The sequence below is a fragment of the Rutidosis leptorrhynchoides genome, chromosome 4 (assembly GCF_046630445.1).
Source record: "Rutidosis leptorrhynchoides isolate AG116_Rl617_1_P2 chromosome 4, CSIRO_AGI_Rlap_v1, whole genome shotgun sequence".
In the NCBI taxonomy this organism is placed as follows: Eukaryota; Viridiplantae; Streptophyta; class Magnoliopsida; order Asterales; family Asteraceae; genus Rutidosis; species Rutidosis leptorrhynchoides.
Window position 1 is genome coordinate 470090546 of NC_092336.1, and position 14965 is coordinate 470105510.

Sequence of the window (14965 nt, forward strand, 5' to 3'; positions counted from 1 at the left end):
CAAAGAGAGAATATTTCATACATAAACCAAAGGCCTGGAAATAATTATCAGAATAATTATCAACCGCCAAGACCAATTTACAATCAAAACCAGAATTATAATCGAAATGTTCCATACAACAACCAACAATGTCCTAGCAATCAACAAGTATCCAATAATACTTACAATCAGCAAAGACCTAATTTTTAAAACAAACCACCACAAACCGATGATAAAAAGCCAAATTTAGAAGATATGATGACGAAGCTAGTTGAAACTCAAACACAGTTTTTCACATCTCAGAAATAAACCAATGAACAAAATGCTCAAGCATTTAGAAATCAACAAGCTTCTATTCAAAATTTGGAACAAGAAGTAAGTAACCTAGCAAGGTTAATAGGTGAAAGAAAACCGGGAAGTTTACCTAGTAATACAAATGCTAACCCCTGGAATGAAACAGCTAAAGCCATTACCACAAGAAGTGGTATTACACTTAAACCACCTGAAATACCTGAAATTTCTGATGAAGCTATTCCTACTCTACAAGAACCACAACCTGATCAAGATAAGGAAAAAGAACCGGTAGTTGAAAAGGTTAATGAAGATAACTCGGTTAAGACTAAACCTTATGTTAAACCATACCAACCACCACTTCCTTACCCGAGTAAAATGAAAAAAGAGAAACTTAAAGCCGAGCAATCCAAATTCTTGGATATGTTTAAACAGATAAATGTGAATCTTCCTTTCATTGATGTAATTTCAGGAATGCCTAGATATGCTAAATTTCTGAAAGATCTAATCTCAAATAGAAAGAAAATGGAAGAACTCTCGGCCGTTACTATGAATGCTAATTGTTCAGCAGTGCTGTTGAATAAGATACCAGAAAAACTATCAGATCCAGGAAGTTTCACAATTCCATGTTTTCTGGGTAGTCTTAGTTCAATAGAAGCATTGGCAGACTTAGGTGCTAGTATAAATTTAATGCCGTATTCACTAGACGCTAAACTAGACCTTGGAGAATTGAAACCAACACGAATAAGTATACAACTAGCCGATCGATCAATAAAATATCCTATAGGGATAATGGAGAACATGCTAGTTAAAGTTGGTACTTTAGTATTTCCAGTAGATTTTGTTGTTCTGGACATGGAAGAAGATTCTCAAGTTCCTCTAATATTAGGAAGACCATTCTTAAACATGGCTAAAGCAATGATAGACGTGTTCGGAAAGAAACTGACCCTAAGTATAGAGGACGAGAGTGTTATCTTTTCAGTTGATAGAGCAATGCAACAACCACAATCTGCAGATGATACATGTTATTATATTCAAACTATAGATTCACATGCAGAATTGTTAGAAGAATTTCCAGAATTACAAGGAACAGGAGAATATTCTTTAGGAGAAGGAACTGAACCAATTGATGAAACTGAAATGTTAGCTACACTAATAGCTAATGGATATGAACCAACAACAGAAGAAATTCAAATGCTAAAAGAAGAAGACAGATATCGATACAAATCATCGATAGAAGAACCTCCGACATTAGAGTTAAAGCCACTTCCAAACCATTTGGAATACGCTTATTTACATGGTGAATCTGAATTACCTGTAATAATATCGTCTTCTCTTACTGAAAATGAGAAATCACAACTCATTTCTGTGTTGAAAGCTCATAAACCAGCTATTGCATGGAAAATTCATGATATTAAAGGAATAAGTCCTTCGTATTGCACACATAAAATCCTTATGGAAGAAGGTCATAAAACGTATGTAGAAAACGCCAACGAAGACTAAATCCTAATATGCAAGATGTTGTTAAAAAAGAAATTATTAAACTGCTTGATGCAGGTTTAATTTATCCAATCTCTGATAGTCCATGGGTAAGCCCAGTTCAATGCGTGCCTAAGAAGGGTGGCATGACTGTCATTACAAATGAGAAAAATGAGCTTATTCCTACTAGGACTGTAACATGATGGCGTGTGTGTATTGATTATAGAAAATTAAATGACGCCACCAGAAAAGATCACTTTCCCTTACCTTTCATTGATCAAATGTTGGAAAGGTTAGCCGAAAATAGTTACTATTGTTTTCTAGATGGTTTTTCCGGATATTTTCAAATTCCAATAGCACCCGAAGACCAAGAGAAAACCACATTCACATGCCCTTATGGTACTTTTGCTTACAAACGCATGCCATTTGGACTTTGCAACGCCCCTGCAACCTTTCAAAGGTGCATGATGGCAATTTTTCACGACATGATAGAAGAATGCATGGAAGTTTTCATGGATGACTTTTCAGTCTTCGGTGATACATTTGAATCATGTTTAGTTAATCTTGAACAAATGCTGATTAGATGCGAACAATCAAATCTAGTTCTTAATTGGGAGAAATGCCATTTCATGGTTAAAGAAGGCATCGTTCTTGGACATAAAATCTCAAAGGAAGGAATTGAAGTGGATAGAGCTAAAGTAGATGTAATTGCTAAACTTCCACATCCCACCAATGTTAGAGGAGTTAGGAGTTTTCTAGGGCATGCCGGTTTTTACCGACGTTTCATAAAAGATTTTTCTAAAATTGCCACTCCTATGAATAAACTCCTAAAAAAGGATGCTCCATTTATCTTTTCAGAGGAATGTATCAAATCTTTTAATATTCTTAAAGAGAAACTCACTAATGCGCCGATCAAGATAACTCCAAATTGGAATCTACCGTTTGAACTAATGTGCGATGCAAGTGATTTTGCAATGGGAGCCGTTTTAGGACAAAGGATTGAAAAACTATTTCAACCTATATATTATGCTAGTAAGACGTTACAAGGAGCACAAACAAATTACACAACTACTGAAAAAGAACTCCTTGCTATTGTCTTTGCTTTTGACAAATCTCGTTCATATCTCATTCTAGCTAAAACGGTGGTCTATACCGACCATTCTGCTCTTAGATACCTATTTTCGAAACAAGATGCTAAACCAAGATTAATCCGTTGGATCTTACTCTTACAAGAGTTTGATATTGAAATCCGAGATAAAAGAGGAGCAGAAAATCTCGCAGCTGATCATCTTTCTCTTCTTGAAAATCCCGAATTAGAAGTTCTAAATGAATCGGCCATACAAGACAACTTTCCTGATGAATATCTATTGAAGATATATTATAATGAAATTCCATGGTTTGTAGACTATGCAAACTACTTAGTATGTGGATTCCTTGAAAAAGGATTATCGTACCAAAAACGAAAGAAATTCTTTAGTGATATAAAACACTATTTCTGGGAAGATCCACATTTGTTTAAAAGTTGTCCCGATGGAATAATACGCCGATGTGTATTCGGAGATGAAGCTAGTAAAATTTTAAACCATTGTCACACAGGACCAACAGGAGAGCATTATGGGCCTCATCTAATAGCAAGAAAAGTTTATGATGCTGGATTCTATTGGCCTACAATTTACAAAGACGCACACCTTCTTTGCAAATCCTGTGATGCATGTCAAAGGGCCGGAAAAATAAGTCAACGTGATGAAATGCCACAAAATGTCATTCAAGTATGTGAAGTATTTGACATTTGGGGTATTGACTTTATGGGTCCATTTTCAAAATCTCATAATAATCTCTACATTCTCGTAGCCATTGATTATGTATCTAAATGGGCGGAAGCACAAGATCTCCCAACTAATGATGCACGAGTTGTAGTCAACTTTTTAAAACGTCTTTTTGCAAGGTTTGGAACACCGAAAGCTTTAATAAGTGATCGGGGAACTCATTTTTGTAATAATCAACTTGAGAAAGTTCTTAAAAGATATGGAGTAACTCATAAAATCTCCACCGCATATCATCCACAAACAAGTGGACAAGTTGAAAATACCAACCGAGCTTTAAAACCTATTCTTGAGAAAACCGTAGGATCAAATCCGAAGGAATGGTCCATTAAATTGGAGGATGCACTCTGGGCTTTTAGAACAGCCTACAAAACTCCAATTGGAACCACACCTTTCAAACTCGTTTACGGAAAATCATGTCATCTTCCAGTAGAAATTGAACACAAAGCATTTTGGGCTTTGAAGACATGTAATCTTGATTTACATGAAGCTGGACGTCTACGGTTAAGTCAACTAAACGAATTAGAAGAATTAAGACAAGAAGCATACGAAAATTCGTTAATCTATAAGGAAAGAACGAAGAAATGGCATGATAAAAGAATCAGAAGTTCAAAAGAATTTAAAGAAGGAGATAGAGTTCTTCTTTTTAATTCACGATTCAAGCTATTTCCTGAAAAATTGAAATCAAGATGGTCTGGACCATTCATAGTCAAAAGAGTTTTCCCATACGGAACAGTAGAATTAATAAATTCAAATGGGATTGAATTTAAAGTTAATGGTCACAGAGTTAAACATTACATAGATAGTCCAATGGAAGTTGACAACGAAGTTAATCACAATTTCGATACCACAGCTAACTAAGTGTGGGGAGAATCAAGTCTTTTAAAGGATAATATGTATTTCTATTAGAGTTAGATTTTCTATTTTCGTGTAGTTCTCGAAAATGGAACCCGAATGGTCTTTCCCTAGCAGACCCTAAAGAACTAGTCTTCTTCCCCCATTCTGAATTTTTATTTTTTTTAGGTTTTTACGAAATGAAGACTTCCTGTGAACTAAACCATGGTCTAATGCTACACGCTTTGATCACTAAACGTAATAATGACACACTTCCAAGTGAAATAGTATCAGTAATCAGAGAAAAATTGGACGGAGTAAGAAAAGAATCCAAATGCGAAGATAATAAGTTACAATTTGGTAAAGGAAAATCAAAATCCACAGCGAAAAGAAGAGCACGACACCTTGAAAGATGTCACAAATGCGGAAAATGGTCACACGAAGGTAAATGTTCAAATAATCAAACCTATTCAAACACCGAATTTGTTACTTTATGCAGAGATGGACCGTTCATATGTTTAGAAGAAAAAACATTGAATGCTCGAGGTTACGCCTATGTAACCATAGAAAATCAATTAGTCCGACTATCTTATGAGTGGGCTAGAGCATATCACTAAGAATACTATTTCACAGGTAAGTTTGTACAGTTTTTATTTTTATTTTTATTTTTAACCTTTTGATAATAAACGCTAATTTGTTCGCTATAAAGTATTAAATTGGTATTCAATAAAATTAGGTCTTGCGACCGAAATTATTGATATCATACAAAAATTTATTACATCACTGCGAAATTTAACGTTTATTCTTAAGGTATAAATATCTTTAATCAATCAACTCAAAATATTTCAAAAATTCGTCATGAGTTAAATTAGGTCATGGAACCGAAATTACTTTACTGAAAATAGGGGCGTATATTTTTGATAATATTTGATTGATTAAAGTGGGATAAAAGACCAAAAAGATTTTTAATTTTATTTTTACCATGTTTTTTTATAAATTAATATATAAATATTAATTTAATATTGTAAACTTATTTAAAATTGTAAATATTTGAAAAATTAATATAAGTTTGTATGTATAAAAACAAAAATATAATTTAAGTTTGGTGTGAATTTTAATAATATGAATTTTTAATTTTATGCATTTTAAATTTAAGTTTGGTGTGAATTTAAAAACAAAAATTTACTTTATTTTGCTAAGTTAAAAATATGATTTTTAAAATTCGTCGTAAGTTGAAGACCAGGTCGTTGAACCGAAATTGCTTTACCCGAGGGAGGGACGAGAACTTTTATTATCATTATTTTTAATCTTATTGAATTAAAGTATGCCAAAAATATTAAAAAAAACTCAAAAATCTTTACTTTTAAAACTGCGCTTTGAATTGACAAATTTTAAAATTTTGTCGAGGGACGGACTAGGACATCGTTCCGAAACGACCTCGTCCTAAATAACAAAGAACAATATGTTTGGAAACTTTGGTAAAATTTAATCATTTTTCTACGCTAATCACCCTCAATAATTTAAATTGTTACTGATTTCTTGCAAATGAGGGCATTGCAAGATCTTAAGTATGGGAAGGGGTTAAATTCTTTCGAAATTTTAAATTTTTTACTTTATACACTTGGTTACCATTAGAAATACTAGTAAAGCGGTAGTTGTATTAGAATCTAGTGCTCTCTGATAATAAAGAACAGCCCTAGTCTTATATACTGACTACCCAATTCTAGTAAAAGTTTTCAAAATTTTCAATTAAATGAACTCAAAATCATGTTTATACATATTTATGAACGATAAAACTAGGTATTAACACCGAAATTATTGTTACCTCGGAAAGGACATAAATTGAGAAACAAACCAAAATGTTAGAATTCATTTAAAATGGAATAGAGGAAAATAAAAAGGCAAAGAAAGGAAAATAAAAGCCAAGTGTGGGAAATTTTTACCAAGTTATTCAAAATATATATCACATATTTTTGTAGAAATAATTGAAAATATTTTTGCTTTGGACTAAACTAAACAGTTTTACCCGATTTACTGTAAAAAAAAAAAGATGGATCTACACGATGAATCAATTCCATCATTTAAAGGAAGTAAAGTCTTCCGAAAAAGAAACGCGCTTCTTGATTTAGGTCAAGAAGTTGTCGTTCAGACCAGCTGTAGGTTGACACAAAATCTAGAAAAGTCATCACTAAAATCAGCAGGAAATCCACGGACCTCAGCATCAAACAGGGTCGCCAAGTGGTCAGACTTATCCTAACCATGAGAGGATCTGTCTTGTAAAATGGGGAGGACGCCGTGCAAATTAGCTATATAAGACTAATGAATCAGACCTCCAGAAAGGATAATCTCCTTAAAGATTAAAAATCAGCATTTAAGCCTGATATTACTCAATTCTTGAGATTGACTTTAAAGATTGAGAATTACAAACTCATGGAATTCGATGATATCTAAACTCGAGCTTGAACGAGAAAATATTTTGATCAAATTAAAACCGATTTGTTTTCTGAAAACCCATTTTCAATGCGTTCATTACCATTGAACGTAAAATCCTAGGAATTCACCTGAAATTCATTAGGTCACCTGAACTAAATCGGGTGTCAACCGTAAGAACGGTGGTTGCATAGCATGGTCAAAGACAGGACCTTGTGCCAGACCAGAAAATTATAAGGGTGAGCTTTACTATTGCTCCTACCAAGGATAGTAATTGCATCCGACACGTTATAGACCATAATTAAAAGCATGTCAGGGGACATTGCCTTAAGAGTTGCTTGTTCAACGCTTTCCTTTACAACTGGACGGTAGTTTACTGAAAGGTAATATACGGAGCAAGTATACTGGACGTGTTGCTTTCCCAATACAAGGTTAGCAAGTGGGTGACACAAAACCACAAGTTTTGAGCTAAAAATTTCAAATATGAAACCCACCAAACCTACAAAAAGAATTTGCAAACACCGGTGAAGGGTTATTCCGGAAAACTTATCTAGGGTAAAAACTAGATTTAATTTTCAAAAGATCAAAAGTTTTCATAAAGATCCAATTTCCTTAGTGGATCTAAATTTTTATAGTCATGTGGGACTGTAAACCACATCGTTACTATCATTATTTATACCGCCGTATAGAAATCACTGATGTACAAAGTGTGAAGAATAAAGAAGTGATTCTAGTATATTTCAAGACTATATTGCTTGAGGACAAGCAACGCTCAAGTGTGGGAATATTTGATAATGCTAAAAAAGAACATATATTTCATAGCATTATTCCTCAAGAAAGACAAGCTTTTAGTTGCAATTGTCCTATTTACAAGTGATATTCGGTTAAATAATAAAAGGTGAAGACAAAAGATAGATTCGACGAATTGAAGACGCAAAGGTCCAAAAAGCTAAAAAGTACAAGATACAATAAAAAAAGTTCAAATTATTGATGAGAAACGTCTAAAAATGACAAGAGTACAAGATTCAAAACGCAAAGTACACGATATAAAATAGTACGAAAGGACGTTCGAAAATCCGGAAGCGGGACATGAGTCAACTCTCAACGCTCGACGCAACGGACCGAAAGTTACAAATTAATTATGTATATAAATATAATATAATATATAATTAATTATATAAATTATATATTTATATTTTATTTATATTATAAAATCTGTCGGCAAACAAAGATCCAAAAGATGTGAGCTGGATTCGATCTCTCCGCGACTCGCGGAGTTCTAAGAGCAAAGGGGCCGCGACTCGCGGAGCCCCAAATTCTGAAACTGCCTATAAAAGCCAACGCATTTGATCCGTTTTAAAGAATCCATCAATCTCTCTATCTATATGTAAACGTATATATATATATATATATATATATATATATATATATATATATATATATATATTTATTTATATTTATATTTTAATTTTAATTTTAATTTTAAATCCTAATAATAAGGGTATGTTAGCAAATGTTGTAAGGGTGTAAGTCGAAATTCTGTCCGTGTAACGCTACGCTATTTTTAATCATTGTAAGTTATGTTCAACCTTTTTACATTAATGTCTCGTAGCTAAATTATTATTATACTTATTTAATCCAAAGTAATCATGATGTTGGGCTAAAAATATTAAAATTGGGTAATTGGGCTTTGTACCATAATTGGGGTTTGAACAAAAGAACGACACTTGTGGAAATTAGACTATGGGCTATTAATGGGCTTTATATTTGTTAAACTAAATGATAGTTTGTTAATTTTAATATAAAGATTTACAATTGGACGTCCCTATAAATAACCATATACACTCGATCGGACACGATGGGCGGGATATTTATATGTACGAATAATCGTTCATTTAACCGGACACGGGAATGGATTAATAGTCTATATGAAATTATTAAAACATGGGTGAAATTATGTACAAGGACACTTGGCATAATTGTTAACAAAGTATTAAAACCCTGGGTTACACGCAGTCGATAACTTGGTGTAATTATTAAACAAAGTATTAAAACCTTGTTACAGTTTAAGTCCCCAATTAGTTTGAATATTTAACTTCGGGTATAAGGATAATTTGACGAGGATACTCGCACTTTATATTTATGACTGATGGACTGTTATGGACAAAAACCAGACGGACATATTGAATAATCCAGGACAAAGGACAATTAACCCATGGGCATAAAACTAAAATCAACACGTCAGACATCATGATTACGGAAGTTTAAATAAGCATAATTCTTTTATTTCATATTTAATTTCCTTTATTTTATATTTAATTGCACTTTTAATTATCGCACTTTTATTTATTGTTATTGTATTTAATTGCACTTTTAATTATCGTACTTTTTAATTATTGCAATTTTATTTTATCGCGCTTTTATTTATCGCAATTTCATTATCGTTATTTACTTTACGCTTTAAATTAAGTTGTATTTATTTTTAATATTTTACATTAGGTTTTAACTGCGACTAAAGTTTTAAAATCGACAAACCGGTCATTAAACGGTAAAAACCCCCCCTTTATAATAATAATATTACTTATATATATTTGTATTTTTATAAATTAAAACTAATATAGCGTTAAGCTTTGTTTAAAAGATTCCCTGTGGAACGAACCGGACTTACTAAAAACTACACTACTGTACGATTAGGTACACTGCCTATAAGTGTTGTAGCAACGTTTAAGTATATCCATTCTATAAATAAATAAATATCTTGTATAAAATTGTATCGTATTTAATAGTATTTAGTTGTAAAAATAAAGCTATTTCATATACACCTCGCATAACATCACAAGTTATATTTAGTTGTTCTTTTTCGTAAACAACCCATTTTTATACCGGTTGTGCATTCTAGGGAATACAACTTGTATTATGGTGTTCGTTTTCTTTTAAATAACCCATTTTACACCGGTCATGCACTCTAGGGAATGCATCTTTTGGCGTTATTTTTTTTTTTTTTTTGAAGAACCCATTCTATGCCGACTGTGCATTCTAGGGAATGCAACTTGTATTATGGTGTTGTTTTTCTTTTAAAGAACCCAGTGATTACGATGACGATGTAAAAAGAATCAAGAGAATCAGAGCTAAAACGAAGATTGTAGAGCGAAAACGGTGAAAAACAAGAAATCAAGTTACGATCCAGCAAATCAGCAAGCCAAACGGCTTGCCAGTATAGCAAACGACCTGCCATACGCCCAGATCAAACGGGCATGTCAAACGGGCTGGCCTGGCAAACGGCCTCACCAAACGGCCTGCCAGCCGTTTGCAGGCCATTTTCACTTCTATTTAAAGGGCTTTTGTCATCCAATTTCAACAAACCTCTCCTCACTCTCTCACTACAATACACTTTCTCTCACTAGAGCTTTCAAGGCCTTCTCACCTCCGAGCGAGAAATTAAGTACCCGGAGGCGAACGCCGAAAATTGTAATAGGAGCGGTCTAGAGGATGTCAGCACTTGTAATGGTCCAGATCTCGTCTGTAAACGGTGAACGCTTTCCTTAATTTAATAAAGTTATCTTGTTATTTTAAGTTGATTTCATCTTGCATGCCTGTCTAGAAGGGGGTCAAACTTCTTTTTCTTGAAAAACAAAAATGAATTAATAAAAGAAAAAATTTGGGCTCGATTTGAAGAGTGTCTCCGGCCCAGCACTGCACAAATATGCTCCAGACATATATATATATATATATATATATATATATATATATATATATATATATATATATATATATATATATATATGTGTATGTGTGTGTGTGTGTGTGTGTGTGTGTATGTGTGTGGACATATTATGTATTATATGGACATATTGTGTATCAAGAACGAAACAAAAAGCGGGTATAGTCTAATGGTAAAATTTCTCCTTGCCAAGGAGAAGACGCTGTTAAATATATTATCTGAAACTTATGCTATTGTTATGCTGAAACCTTGACGGTTAAGAGGTTTAATTTATGGATTACCATTTCCGCTTACTCACTTGGCTATAACCTAGTATTAGGACCTGATCAACCTTAGGATACAAGGTAAGTAGTTATGTGTGCTTAACATCACAATAGGGATATAGTACCTACGTACGAATAACCATTTATTCATCAAAGAAAAGCTGCCCATTTAGGTTGTGATTAGAGTAGGCAATATAGAGTTCAGTGAACACTGGCTTGCTCATAAGCATGATTCGCGTCAGAAGTAACGTTCTTGAGATGTTGTAAGATGATCCGGGGTTGAGTAAGTGATCGCAAAGGAGAGATTTCTAATCTAATTAGCATTACCTTAGAATATCTAAGATTGCACATCTATTAATGTTAAGGCATAGCGTAGTATTAAGTGGTGGAATATTGCTTTAGTTAGACCAACTAGGATTAAGAAAAGCCGAGACTTTCCTTTAGGGATATACCACTTTGTTCATGTACCTAGGATTTTATCCATAAGGTCATTTAAACCCTCTAAGGTTAACGTTGGGAGTAGGGATATCCGTCTTAGCCAGAATCTTCAAAGCCTAAGCTCTTAGTGACAAATCAATTAGGTTTGTAGCCCAGTTGATTGAGGTTTAGTGTTTATTCTAGGAAGTTAAACTCTTGTGATAATTTCCCATCAGAATTCTATTCTTCATACCTATCTATCTTTATCTTTATAGCTATATTAGTTAATCTTAACCTATCACCACTTGTCGCTAGGGTTAACTATATAGACATTTTTATCCCACATTACTGAGCAAACATACAAAAAGATGAACCTGAGTTATATTTACAATAAAAACGTTAAAAGGAAGACAAGTAGGTGAGTTATAGCTAAGAACCCCAGCTAAATATAAATAATAAAACCCTCGCTTTCTTTGGGTAGCTAATTCTGTCGTGTTGCGACCTAACGACACCGCACAAATAAAACTGTCCGTTTTGGCCATATCAAGTACCATGCTGCCCCCATTTCAATATAACTAAAGTATTTAGTTTTGTTGGAATATAGATTATATAATATCAAGAGGTTATAAAGGACTGCTTTAGCTAGTAATATATCAAGTTTTGCGGATTTAAGTTCCGCTAATTAAGCTTATTCGAGTTAATAATATATAAGTTGTGCCCTTTCGTAGAGATGTTTACATTTCTTTGTAAACGAGCGATAAACATGTCTGTACTCTAGTAGAGACTTTGTCTCATACCTTAGGACCAATAATTTTCTCTTCAAATAATCTTCACCCAGATGCATGAAGGCTGCAAAAAACTTGCACAGAGGTTGTAGTTAGTTTATGCTAAGATATGCATAAAATCATCTATAAATCGTCCTTAATATCTGTGCGAAAACCATTGCGAAAGGCTGATTTTGAGGCCACCTAAGAGTCCATTTTGAGGCTGCAACCAGTAGCACGGAGGCTACGTGAACCTTTCTGTTGAGCTTTGTAGACCCTGTAGATTTATTTTGTATGTGCGTAACAAAGATAAGGTTCGGTCAAGGTCTTATCTAGAGGTTCCATGAACCTAAGAAACGACCACGAAATGAGACGGAGTGACCATGGGTTTGTAGTCATATGTCATGTGCCAAAGTGGTGTGACCATTGGCTTACCAGGGTACGTAATGGACTTACAGTTCATGCCATGGATGTTGGAGATAATCTCGGAGCGGTAATGAGAATCATCTATGGCTTCGGAATTCTGCCATGGACTTAAGAGATAATCACGAAGCGATAATGATATTCGTCCATGGCTTACAGGGTATGTCGCGGACTTAAGGAAATAATCGCGAAGTGATAATGAGGTTCGTCCATGGGCTCATGGAGCACACCATAGACTTAGGAAATAATCACGAAGTGATAACGTGGGTTTTGCGCGGATAATAATATAATCGGTTATAAATCGGTAGTGACTCATTATTGTTCGAGACATATTTATGCTCTATTCTAAGGGGTCACATTCCTCAGTAAGACGGGCATGACAAACTTTTATAGAGGTTTTTCATGTGCGGCTGTTTGCGGTGAGGGAAACACTGTTTATCTACTAGTTATACCCTAGTACCATGCTAGCCCCCATTTCAATACAGCTAAAGTATTTGCATATTACGCCAAGGTATTGTGTAAGATACTGGCTATGCGCGAATTAAGCTTTATAGATTTCACAAGATATTTTCACTTAGTAAGCTTTGTGGATTAAGCTTCTCAAATTAAGCTTCCATATCTAAGTTCTATTAACCATAGGTTGTGTAGATTTCATCAGACCACTTGTAGCAGAGTTATTATAATTATAACACAAGTTATCGGCTATGAACATTATGACGATGAATAGTCTGAATATTAACATAATGGGTTGATATCATGTAAAATGCGAGCGCAACTCAGTTTACGCATTATGATATTAGCTACTAGCTATGACTGCTTAGAGGTGATGCAGACTGTCCAGAGGTAACACGACATATCCGAAGGTAATACGGTATGTTAGAAGGCAATAAGGCCTACCTGAAGATGATATGGCCTGTACGAAGGTAATGTGGCCCTTCCGAAAGTAATTCAGTCTGTCCGGAGGTAATATGGTCCGCCCAGAGGTAATAAGGTCTTTCTGAAGGTAATGAGGTTTACCCGAAGGTAATACAGTATGTTTGAAGGCAATAAGGCCTACCTGAAGATGATATGGCCTGTCCGAAGGTAATACGGCCCTTCTGAAAGTAATTCGGTTTGTCCGGGGGTAATAAGGTCCGCCCGGAGGTAATAAGGTCTATCCGAAGGTAATGCGGTTTACCCAAAGGTAATACGGTATGTTTGAAGGCAATAAGGCCTACCTGAAGATGATACGGACTATCCTAAGGTAATACGGCCCTTCTGAAGGTAATTCGGTCTGTCTGGAGGTAATAAGGTCCGCCCGGAGGTAATAAGGTCTATCCGAAGGTAATGAGGTTTACCCGAAGGTAATACAGTATGTTTGAAGGCAATAAGGCCTACCTGAAGATGATACGACCTGTCCGAAGGTAATACGGCCCTTTTGAAGGTAATTTGGTCTGTCCGGAGGTAATAAGGTTCGCCCGGAGGTAATAAGGTATATACGAAGGTAATATGCACTTTCTGAAGCCATGAAGGCCTTAAAAGCGCAGCCCGAAGGCGTTAAGCGTGTCCTGAAGCGATTAAGTGCATTCCGAAGGTATGAAATGTGTCCCAAAAGGATTAAGTTCGTTGTGAAGGTACAAAACGCATCCCGAAGGCAGTAAGTGTGTAACACCGTACATTTTCCTTTTTTTTAATCACAGCGGAAACATAATATATTGATATTTACAAACCATACGTAGTAATTAACTAAACCATAGTTATTACAGTCATCCAGGTGTTACGTTAACCAAAAATTTTTACACACATATAGGTATCGAAATATAAACATCAGAGTGTAGTCTCCCAAACATATCCAAAAGCAACCACTCCCAAAACTATAGCATGCAAAACTTAACCTGCAAGGGAGGAACTCTGTGTGTGTGTGTGGGGGGGGGGGGGGGGGGTTAGCATAAAGCTAAGTGAATGGAATTATCCTAATAGTCATAGGTATCTAGCATCAAGCTAAGCACAAAGACATAACATCAACAAGGTAAACCAGAATTGTAACACTAGGCTCGACGGCTTGCACGGGCCATTAACTACTAGTTGATCGAGCTAGAGTTTACCGAAAGTTCCTGTTACTTTCTCCCTTGCATAGTAATCCGGACGCAGGGGATGCGTCATTCAAACTATACTACACGAATAGTAACTCTTGAACCCAACCTGACAGCAAGGTTGACCTTATGCTCAGCTTTATACCCAAAGCTGATTACCGACTAGACATCATAGCTGATAATACCCAAGTGCACATAATCATCACATAAGCATAAACATCATATGCTAACTCATCAGGTAAAACATGGTAGGACAACAGTAGCATAACTAATGTTAAAGCGAAGGGGTACGTAATACTATTAATTTTTACTACGAAATACTATTAAATACGATACAATTTACACAAGTTATTTATTTATTTATAGAATGGATATACCTAAACCTTGCTACAACACTTATAGGCAGTGTACCTAATCGTAGAGTAGTGTAGTTTTTAGTAAGTCCGTTTCGTTACACAGGGACCTGGCT

The 14965-nt window shown here is 34.8% G+C and overlaps 1 pseudogene; it reads left to right on the forward strand.

Annotated features, from left to right (window-relative positions):
• The window catches only part of LOC139842284 (rhamnogalacturonan I rhamnosyltransferase 4-like), a 235488-nt pseudogene that overhangs the window by 41089 nt on the left and 179434 nt on the right, over positions 1-14965 (forward strand).